The sequence below is a fragment of the Sceloporus undulatus genome, chromosome 2, assembly GCF_019175285.1.
Source record: "Sceloporus undulatus isolate JIND9_A2432 ecotype Alabama chromosome 2, SceUnd_v1.1, whole genome shotgun sequence".
In the NCBI taxonomy this organism is placed as follows: domain Eukaryota; kingdom Metazoa; phylum Chordata; class Lepidosauria; order Squamata; family Phrynosomatidae; genus Sceloporus; species Sceloporus undulatus.
In genome coordinates, this window is record NC_056523.1 from 7,862,495 (window position 1) to 7,872,760 (window position 10,266).

Genomic DNA, 10,266 nt, shown 5'->3' on the forward strand with positions numbered 1-10,266 from the left:
AGGAGGAGTTTGTGTTTCTGCTGTTTCCATTATAAGTATTGTATATATTCCTGTATAAGTCTAGAAATTTGAGTCAAAAAATTGACCCAAAATCCACGAGTCAATGTAAGTACTGTACTTTAACTCAAAACAGGATTCATCTCCCTCTCTGAGTAAAGTGGCAAAAGGTAGGAGCTTAGTCCATCCTGGGAGAACCTAAAAAAAGCACCCGCCTCCTCTATTCTCTCCACTGTGGTGCTGCTTCTGGCTTTTTTGAATGCTTGGACAGGAAAATAGAACCATTCTGTGGCATCATTTTCCTTTCCTTCATTTGTTACATCCTTTGTTGAATGCCTCTACGTTTTACCCTCAACTTATACATGGGTCATATCAAAATTCATAATTGTGCCCCCCAAACCTGCCCTCGACTTGTATGTGAGGTCGACATATAGTTGAGTATATACGGTAGAGGGAATTTTATTCAAGGCCTGCATTTCTGTGATTGTGAACCATTGCATTCTTAGTTTTATAGACTGTTTGCTTGATGTTGCTGAACCCTTTATTTATTTGAAATTGTTGAGCTCATCTGTAATACATTTCTTTTTCATTATTCTTCATTACTTTCTTCTCTACCAGACTTTTCTCTTCTTTGGGTGCATCTACAGGAATAATGTAATTTGATACCTTCTCTGCCAAAGAGTGCTGGTGCCTCACAAAACTCCTAGGTTTCTGTAGTTAAAGTGGTGTAAAACTGCATTTCTACAGTATAAATATACCCTCAGTTTGGCTGCATGGAGATAAATTGGATGGTAAGCTTGTATTTTTTACACAGATATATGGCTTTCTATTTTACACAGACAACATCCTTTTTACCCTATCATGGAGTCTAGCATGGATGGAGCTTTGAGAAATGAAGAAGAGATGGCTCTTGGAAGGCAGGGGTGAGGAATGGTTAGTTTGAGATGGTGGAGGAAAGTAAATAAGTCCTTGTCTTATGGCTCTTAGGTGATAAAGCCTTCCCAACTCTCTTGTTTAAGTTTGCTAATTCACTCCTTTCCTGCAGGGGAAAGACCTGGTTGTTTGCCAGAATCTTCCATGTTCCTTCTTGATTATGTAGTACAGAAATTCCTAACATGACAGTGATTTGGCTTTGCAGAGTCTTTGTCCTGAGAGAGGAGGTGGAGTAACTTGGATCCCATTTACTGCTTCATTGGGCACCAATTCAAATATGGATAAGCGCGACTCATTTCAAGCTGAAGCTGGAAGAGGACCTGAGAACAGGGGAGAATTCTGGAAGAGAACTGAGCAGACATTCCTGAGGGGGGACCTAACCAGCTCAGACATACTGCGTCAGCACTTCAGACAGATCTCCTACGATGAGGGTGATGGGCCCCGAAAGGTTTGCAGACACCTCCATGATCTCTGTCACCAGTGGCTGAAGCCAAAGGAGCAGACCAAACATCAGATCCTGGACCTGGTGATCCTAGAGCAATTCCTGACCATCTTGCCCCTGGAAATGGAAGACTGGGTGAGAGAATGCGGGGCAGTGACTTGTTCCCAGGCAGTGGCCCTGGCAGAAGGTTTCCTTCTCAGTCAGGCTGAGAACAAGAAACAGGAAGAACAGGTTAGCACATTTCCTCTTGGTATTTCTAAAGCTGTGATAGATTGATTGAATGCATATCTAACCTTTTATATATATATAGTACCGGATGTGGATAAAGAAGATCTGGTCCATCTGCCCTATTTCCCACCTGTTGTTGCTCTATTGCTGCCACTACCAACACTGTTGCTCTTCTGCTGAAATGTTGTGCCCCAGAAGTGGCTTATAAAGCGGGGAGCATGGGAAGCATGGGCCTTGTTTCAAAATAGAATGTCCATTGCAAAGACCAATTAGGACAGTGATTCTTCTTTAATACAACGACCAGGCTCCCTGTGTCCTGAATGTTCAAAGAACTTCCAGAGGTTCTTGCTGCCATTGCTGTACAACCACATGTGGCAGTGTGTGACTCCCCCTGCCCCACATACTCAGAAATTGCCTGATCCCACCTTGAGGGGTAAATCGTACTACAATTACTAGTCATTATCTTCCAATGATTGTGCATGTGTGTATACTGTATATATTCATGTATAAGTCTAGAAATGTAGGTTAAAAAATGACCCCAAAATCTGGGTCAACCTATCTATGGGCCAATTGAAGTACTGTATCTTAACTCTTTTTAAAGAAGGAACCATCCCCTGGTGAAAGGCAAGAGTATACTGCCCATTAGCTTCCAGGCACAATACAAAGTGTTGGTCATTACCTATAAAGCCCTACATGGCTTGGGCCCGAGTTACTTGAGGGAGCGCCTCTCCCTACATAATCTGCCCCGCACACTCAGAACAACGGGGACACATTTGCTTGAATACCCCAGGGTAAAATTAGTAGCAACTCATCAGAGAGCCTATATGACGACAGCCCCCGCTCATTGGAATGCCCTTCCCGAAAAGATCCAACTTTGTTCCACATTGGAAGCCTTCAAGAAGGCATTGAAAGCTTATCTTTTTCAAAAAGCATACCCTCCTGATTCTCTTTAAAGATAGAATACCCTAATTAAGGTCAGGATGTCCAAACACAACTGATAGCTTTTAATAGTGTTAGATGCGGCTCCAGATTTCATATTGTATTATGTAAAATTGTTGATGTAATTGCTAATGTAATTGCTAATGTATTGTATTGTCTGATGTATTGTATTGCCCTGTATTGTGACATATGTCACATAACTGGCACAGTGTGAACCGCTTTGATCAGAAGGAAAAGTGGTATACAAATAAAAGTTTTATTATTTATTATTATAATCTGTCCTGGAAGCACTGACCCCCTTTACTCTCGCATCCATCCAGTCTTAAGACTGAGCACAAAGAGTTATGTCTGTTGGACTTTTGTAAGTTCTTTGACATTGTTTTGCTTCGCTTCATCCTTTAGATCCTTTGCAATATGCCCCTCGACTTATCCATGGGTCATATCAAAATTAATAATTTTGGCCCCCAAACCTGCCCTCTATTTATACAAGAGGTCGACTTATAGTTGAGCATATACAGTAATTTAAAATTTTAAAAAATTAAAATTTATTTTCTAATTCTTTTCCACATTCTCCTTGCTCTTGCAGGGGGAAGCTCAGTCTGATGTTCCTGCATCAGAGAAGTCTCCATCAGATGCCACCCAGAAGCTCTGGCGGAAGGAGCTCAAACAAGAAGAAGATGGGGCTGTGGCCTTGCCTGGTAAGAATGAAACCCTCTCTGTTACAATCATCTTTGTGTTTTACACCTGCATATTATTATTTTTTAAATTATTTTATATATATGCAGACTTTTTCTGATATGGAGACTGAAAGCAGATACCAACAAATTTAAAACAGTACAAGAGCATTAACGCTGAAACCATAAAGTTTAAAAAACAATTAAGCAATTTAAAAAAGTTAAAACATGATGCATTAAAATGTTAAAATGTATTAAAAACTGTATGCAGACCTTGACATCTGAATTGCACAAGCTCAGTACTCTTCAGTTTGAAAAAGCCTGACAGCACTGAAATGTTTTGACCTGCTCCCAATAGGAGAGCAGGGATGGGATCATCCTGGCCTCTCTAAGGAGGAAGGGCCAGAGCCTAGAAGCAGGCACTGAGAGGGCCCTGTCTCCCTTGTTCGCACTAAATGAGTCTGAGAGGGTGGTGTGACAGAGAGAAGGGCCTCTCCAGATGATCTTAGTGCTCTAATGTACTAATAAAGGGAGATACCTTACCTCAAATAACCTGGACCCAAGCCATATCGGGTTTTATAGGTCAAAACCAGCTCTTTGAATTGTGCCTGGAAATGGACGGGCATCTGATTTGTATTACTGTTTGGAGCAGCTGCAACAAGGGAGTTGTGTGCTCCCTGTAGCTAGCTCCAGTTAATAACCTGGCTGCATCTCTTTGAGTGATTGTCAAAGGCAGCCATGTAGAGTGCATAACAATAATCCAAATGGTATGTAACCAAGGCATTACCACTGTAAGTTACCCTCTGGGGTAACTTTGGGGTTACCCTTTGAGAGCAGCTGGACATTTTTTGTCTGATGTGGCATGCCCTTATTCAGTTCAAGATAGTGGAGGTGTACATGCAGGGTCATGGAAGTTCCCAATTGCAAAATGTTACCATTCCACACAAGGTGTGCTTGTCTCAGTCAATCCAGAAGAGTTCATTTCTGGGCAGAATTCAAAGGACTAGTTATAACCTACAAAGACCTTTATGTCTTAGGTACGGACTATATGAAAAACCTGCCTGAATTTTTAGATCCTTCTCACTGGCTGCTCCAGCTTTCATAACACTGGCAGATGAAAGTGTTTTTCTTTGAACCAGAATTTGGTGATTAAATGGCTATGCGGAAAAGTCTTTCATGTGGTTTGAAGATTGCAATTCCAACCTTTGAGACAAGGCTGCATGATCAACTTCCTACTTGTTTTTTCCTGCAGGGGCTGGAATGATGCCACCGCCCAGTACTCAGTTTTCTCTTCCTGTTTGCAATGGAGTGGAACCAGTTGAGGTAAGGAAAAGGATTCCTGGGAGAAGAAGGCTGCAGCAGCCTGGGTATCCTTAGTTCTGGGTCCACATCTCTGATAGAATTAACCAAGAATTCTGTTTGTTTGTTTTGCATTATGAAAAATGACTAAAGCCCAGAAATGTCTTCATATTCTTAATGGAAAGAAGTGGTGCTTTTAAGAATATGAATATGGGAGCTATCTAAATTGAGACACTCATTCACCATGGTCCAAAGGTTTGAGCACCACACTCTTCAAAGCCTGGGCTTGAATCCCTGTGTAGTCTAGTCCTGAGCTAATGTTGCTGTCCTTATTCTCTATATTTTTTTCTTGGCTACAGAAGAAAGGCTAATGGGTAGATCTTCCCATCCTTCCTCACTGGAACCAAACAAAGCTATGTGCAAAAAACATAATCCTTTCTCTCACCTGCTTTTCTTCCCCAGCAGCTAGTATTCACAGGCATGATGCTTCAATTAATGAACCTGTCAGCAGGCAACAGGAAGAACACTAATTTTCTTGATAGCCTTTGTGTGAACAGTCAGCAGGAAATTTTTCTTTTTCTCTCTAGGGTCCAGTGACCTTCGAGGATGTGGCTGTCCGTTTTTCCCCAGAGGAGTGGGCTCTTCTGGATCCTGATCAGAGAGTCCTGCATGCACAGATTATGGAGGAGACCCATGCAATTGTGACCTGTCTTGGTAAGGTTCCCTCACTGATGATCATCCCCTCCACCCACCCCGCGTAATGCAGTAATCACAAGCACCATAACACTACTATTCCTGATTTGGGATCAGTATCCCTAATCCTTTCAGTCACTGGGAACCTCCTGGAGGCAGGGCTGGGGAGTTGGTGTCCCTCCCAATGTTTGGAAACTCCAGTTCCCAGCAGCCCTCACAGCTCAGGCCCTTACTCCGAACTCCTGGAGAACAGGAGAAGTACCGGCAGACTGGAGGAGGAGAAACCTTGTCCCCATCTTCAAAAAGGGGAAAAAAGACGATCCCAACAATTATCGTCCAGTTAGTCTGACATCCATACCAGGAAAGATTCTAGAGCAGATCATTAAACAGAGAGTCTGAACATCTAGAAAGCAATGCCATAATCACAAAAAGTCAACATGGGTTTCAGAGAAAGAAGTCATGCCAGACAAATCTAATTTCTTTTTTTGACAAAATTACCAGCTTGTTAGATGAAGGTAATGCTGTGGATATAGTATATCTTGATTTCAGTAAGGCCTTTGACAAGTTTCCCCATGACATTCTTGCAAACAAGCTTGTAAAATGTGGGCTAGACAAGATAACTGTTACATGGATATGTAACTGGTTGACTGGCCGAACCCAAAGGGTGCTCAATAATGGCTTCTTTTCATCCTGGAGAGAAGTGACCAGTGGAGTCCCACAGGGTTCTGTCCTGGGCCCAGTGCTGTTCAAAATCTTTATCAATGACTTGGAGGACAGAATTGGGGGTATACTTATCAAATTTGCAGATGACACCAAATTAGGAGCAGTGGCTCTTTTCCTCTTTTCCTGTAGCTTGAATCCATTGCTCCCAGTCCTATTCTCTAGAGCAGCAGAAAACAAGCTTGCACCATCCTCAATATGACATCCCTTCAAATATTTAAGCAGAGCTATCAGGTCATGCCTTAATCATCTCTTCTCCAAGGTAAACATACCCAGCTCCCTAAGTCTTTCCTCATAGGGCATGGTTTCCAGACCTTTCAGCATTTTGGTTGCCTGCCTCTAGACACTCCACCTTGTCAACATCTTTCTTGAATTGTGATGGCCATAAGAAGTACTAACCCCCTCTATTCTCTCTGTCACAATGCTGCTTCTTGCCATTTTGAATCACTGGGCAGGAAAGTGGTGGTGATGGCAACTCTCTGACACATTCCCTCAAGAGAGTGCTGAGAGGAATCAGGCTCTGAAGGATTTGAAGGCATTTGTGTATATTTGTTATCTTTTCTGGGTTAAAATCAGGCAAAGTTATCACATTAAAATTAAAGGCTATAATCATTACGGACGTAGTCACTATTTATTTTGCTTTGCCTTTTCATCCTTTTTTGACATGTATGTGCTTCCTTAGCTCTGATTCTGCCTGGTCATGACCCCCATACATTGCACAGCCACAATTTACCATAGTTCATTCTTCATCCATCCACCCTTTAGAGTGAGCAAAAACAGTTCTTGCAAACAAGCTAGTGAAATGTGGGTAGACAAAGTAACTATTACATAGATTAGTAATTGGTTGACTGGCCAAACCTAAAGGGTGCTCAGCAATGGCTCCTTTTCATCCTGGAGACAAGTGACCAGTGGGGTTCCAGAGGGCTCTGTCCTGGGGCCAGTGCTATTCAACATCTTTATCAGTGACTTGGAAGACAAAATTGGGAGCATACTTATCAAATTTGCAGATGACACGAAATTAGGAGGAGTAGCTAATACCCCAGAGGACAGGATCAAAATTCAGAGTGACCTTAATAGATTAGAAAACTGGGCCAAAGCTTAAAAAATGAATTTCATCACAGAGAAATGTAAGGTACTGCACTTAGGGAGGAAAAATGAAATCCACAGAAATAGGATGGTGGACACCTGGCTGAACGAGACTACATGTGAACGGGATCTGGAGTCCAAGTAGACCACAAATTGAATATGAATCAACAGTGAGATGCAGCAGCTAAAAAGGCCAATGCAATTTTAGGCTGCATCAATAGAAGTATAGTGTCTAGATCAAGCGAAGTAACAGTGCCATTCTATTCTGCTCTGGTCAGGCCCCACCTGGAATATTGTGTTCAGTTCTGGGCACCACAATTTAAAAAGGATGTTGAGAAACTGGAGCGTGTCCAAAGGAGGGCAACTAAAATGGTGAAGGGTCTGGAAACCATGCCCTAAGAGGAACGACTTAGGGAGCTGGGGATGTTTAGTCTGGAGAAGAGAAGGTTAAGAGGTGATATGATAGCCCTGTTTAAATATTTGAAAGGATGTCATATTGAAGAGGGAGCAAGCTTGTTTTCTGCTGCTCCAGAGATTAGAATGCGGAACAATGGATGCAAGCTCCAGGAAAAGAGATTCCACCTCAACATTAGGAGGAACTTCCTGACAGTAAGGGCTGTTCGACAGTGGAATACACTTTTTCCTTGGAGTGTAGTGGAGTCTCCTTCCTTAGAGGTCTTTAAACAGAGGCTGGATGGCCATCTGTCAGGGATGCTTTGATTTAGATTTCCTGCATGGCAGGGGGTTGGTCTGGATGGCCCTTGCGGTCTCTTCCAACTCATATAGAGTTATGTCCACCACAATTTTGTGCATTTTTTGCCATTCTTTTCCTTTGTTTCATCCTTTACATCTTTTTTTGCTTCTAAGTTTGGTTGTTGTGTGCCTTCAGGTCACTTCTGACAGAGTGATCCTATGGCAAACTTATCACAGGGTTTTCTTGGGAGGTTTTTTCAGAGGGGGTGACTGCATTCCTCTGAGGCTGAGAGAGTATGACTTGTCCAAGTTAACCTAGTGGGTTTCCATGGCTGAGCCGGGATTCATACCCTTGACTCCCAAGGTCATTGTCCAACATTCAAAGCACAATGCCACAGTTGTCTGTAATTTTTACCCCTGACATACCCATAGGCGGTATCAAAATCTGTAATTTTGGCCACAAAGACTACCATTGAGGCTGACATATAGTAGAGTATACAGTGGGACCTCTGTATCCACAGATTTGTCGTCTGTGGATTTGAGCATTCGCAGATGGCAAGCCTGCATTGTCCTCAGTGGTGGCACATACACCCAGCTGCATTACCATTAGGAACAACTGGAATGAAGTCCCCCTTCCCTTCTCTTCCCTTCCCTTCCCTTCCCTTCCCTTCTTCCCCCTCTCCCTCCCCCTTCCCAGGCTTCTGCCCTGGGCTTGGCTTTGAGGGCGGTTCAGACGCAGAGTCTGGAGCTCCATCGGCTAGAAGGAGCTGGGACTGGGGCCAGGGTTGGGGAGCCTAGAGGTTCTGTCCCAGCTGTTGGGCCGAGAGGACACTCTGAGACCCAAGCCCTGGCCCCAGCTCCCTCTGGATGATGGGGCTCCAGCCTCTGCCTCCAAACTTCCCCCAAAACTAAGCCTGGGGCAGAAGCCTCAGAGGGAAGGGGGGAGAGAGGAAGTGAGAAGGAGGATTTCAGCCCAGTTGTCCCTAACAGCAGTGCAGCCACATGGCCACATTGTCATTAGGGACAGTGGGACTTGAGCATCCATGGATTTTGTATCCACGGGGGGGGGGGGGGGGTCTGGTGTGGATCCCCTGCGGATACAAAGGGCCAACTGTATATGTTAAGTTTATAGCAAAGTAAACTTTTTAGACACTGATGAAGGCAAACATTTGCACCTGAAGAAGTAAAATATACCCATTCCTCTAGAGCGAAGGGAGCACAGTAAAAAAGCAAGCAAGTCTAGAATATTTGTGATCTGTGGCGAACATATTGCTCAGCTTTGCCTTAGAGTGTCTGGTCGGTTAAACAGTTTCCATCTTTACTGAGCAGAAGAGAAAAGAACAAAATATCTGTTCCTTTTCACCATGACTATGTTGTTTCTAGGATCATTTCCATTCAGTCATTTTTTCCACTCCCTGCAAATCTTTTCCACATACGCTGAAGAATTACTGTTTTCTGTTCTTCACAGCAGATAATTGGAGGAACTGCAATGTATGCACCAAGTGTGGGGAACGTTCTGAGCACAAATGGGAGCTTACCAGACGCCAGAAAACTCACACAGAAAAGGAATGTTTTACCAAGGAGAAGCCCTTCAAGTCCAACAGAAATGGAAAATGTTTTGAACGAAATATTGTAGATGTGCTTCACAAGAGGCCGTGTGCCAAAAGAAAATGCTTTCGATGTAAAATCTCAGATAAAGGTTTTGAATTCCAATTGCCCCACCTGAATCACCAAGCAGGCAGCAAGAAAAAGAAAACACATAAATGCCAGGAATGTGGGAAACACTTTGCGTTTAGATCTGTATTAGTGGTTCATCAGAGAGTTCACACTGGAGAGAAGCCATACAAATGCCAGGATTGTGTGAAACACTTTGCTAGCCGTTCACAACTAGTGCTTCATCGTAGAATCCACACAGGAGAGAAACCATACAAATGTCAGGAGTGTGGGAAACACTTTGCTAGCAATTCACAACTAGCAGTTCATCGTAGAATCCACACTGGTGAGAAACCGTATAAGTGCCAGGAATGTGAGAAACACTTTGCTAGCCATTCACAATTAGTGATTCATCAGAGAATCCATACAGGAGAAAAACCATACAAATGCCAGAACTGTGGAAAACACTTTGCTAGCCATTCACAACTAGTGATTCATCAGAGAATCCATACCGGAGAGAAACCATACAACTGCCAAGTGTGCGGGAAATGTTTTTCTCAAAAGTCACACCTTGTGTATCACAAGAGACTCCACATAGGAGAGAAACCATGTAACTGCCTAGAGTGTGGAGAATGTGTTGTGAGGCATCAGAAGAGCCATACAGAAGAGAAACCATACAAATGTCAGGATTGTGGGAAATGTTTTGCTCACAATCAAAACCTAGTAATCCATCAGAGACTCCATACAGCAGGGAAACGATACAAATGCCAAGAGTGTGATAAATGTTTTATTCAGAGTTCACACCTTGTAAGTCACCAAAGACTTCACACAGGAGAAAAACCATACAAATGTGAGGAGTGTGGAAAATATTTTGCACAAAGTTCATATCTTAGAAAGCACAAGAGACTC

General features: G+C 43.1%; 1 pseudogene; it reads left to right on the forward strand.

Moving 5' to 3' along the window:
- The first annotated feature begins 336 nt into the window (after window positions 1-336).
- Window positions 337-10,266, forward strand: part of LOC121921834 — an 11,879-nt pseudogene continuing 1,949 nt past the window's right edge.